The sequence below is a fragment of the Octodon degus genome, unplaced genomic scaffold (assembly GCF_000260255.1).
Source record: "Octodon degus isolate 3935 unplaced genomic scaffold, OctDeg1.0 scaffold00034, whole genome shotgun sequence".
Classification (NCBI taxonomy): domain Eukaryota; kingdom Metazoa; phylum Chordata; class Mammalia; order Rodentia; family Octodontidae; genus Octodon; species Octodon degus.
Window position 1 is genome coordinate 7855391 of NW_004524610.1, and position 1339 is coordinate 7856729.

Below are 1339 nucleotides of genomic sequence, written 5' to 3' on the forward strand. Positions count from 1 at the left end.
GTGCCTGGCATAGAGTCCCAGGGGCCCTGCCCTGAGAAGTTCTCGTCCTTGCAGGCTGGTGGATTGCACAGTTCAGTCTCCCAGTGAGACCCGCTGTTTTCCCACCCTTTACCCGAGACTTTTTTGCGGAACTGGGGATTGAACTCAGGCCCTTGCGCTTGCCAGGGAAGCATTTATTCTACTGAACCATCTCCCTGAGACTTAGCCCCGAAAGAGAGTTATTCATAGGGGAAAGTTCAGTTTGGTGCAGGAAAAGATGCCAATACCAGATGATAGGCTGCTTTGGACCTTGAAACAGGCCAGACACTGCAAGCTCACTCGCTCCCCAGCCGAGCTTCACTGGCTGCCCAGCCAAAAGAGCTTGAGCTGAAGCCGAGAGCCCTGCACGCAGGGGCTGCTTGTCGTCCTCAGCTTCACGGCTCACAGGTTTGGACTCCGGAAAACATCCAGCCCCTGCTGATCAGGCAGCATGTGGCAGTGAGATGCTGAACTTTGGGGGTGCTCCTGAAGGGGGACCAACAGGATTTGTGACAGATTGCAGAGGAGTGTAGGAGAAACAGAAGTTAAGGTTGCTCGCACATCTTGTTTTTCCCCGGGCAACTAGAAAGATGGAGCTGCTCTTTAGAAGCTGTAAAAACCTGCAAAGGTAGGTTGTGAAGATTAACAACCAGAAATTAGGGCAGAAGGACACTGAGATACCAATTAGAGGTCTACTAGATTTATCAATCTGGAGATGAGTGGAAGGATGAGGACCCGAGCGAACATTTTCATCATCACTGTTAATGCGATCCGTAAAACCATGAACCCGGAGGAGCCCGCCTATCACGCCATGTGGATGAACGAGACATAGCTGAAGCCGAGCCCTGGAGCACCGTGATATTACAGTGTGGAAGGCCAGGACGGAGATTTTCCCATTAGCTAGGGAAATAATTCAGAGACAGTTGTGTCTGGAAGTGAAATAAAACCAATATTTGAAGAAGGAAGGAATGTGGTCAATCAAGTCAGCATTATTGTTAAATGAGGACCCGGATGTGATTGTCGGCCTTCTAATGCTACATCATTGGCGACCTGGATAAGGGCAGCTTTCAGTGTGGTAGGCAAGCAGAGACCTTATTCGGGTCATTCCAGTGCGAACGGGCGCGCGCTGCGACTCATATGTGGTGGGGTGAGGCAGCTGGAGCGCAACACGTGAGTGCAGCGTGGAGAGGACCTGGTGGAGAGAGATTCCTGAGGAGAGACACAAAGGAGAGAGAAATGGTCCAGGAGACATTCGTTAAATATGCTTTAGGAAGTGACTGAAGAGACCAAGTCTGACGAGAACGCTAGCTGTTGCTGTGGT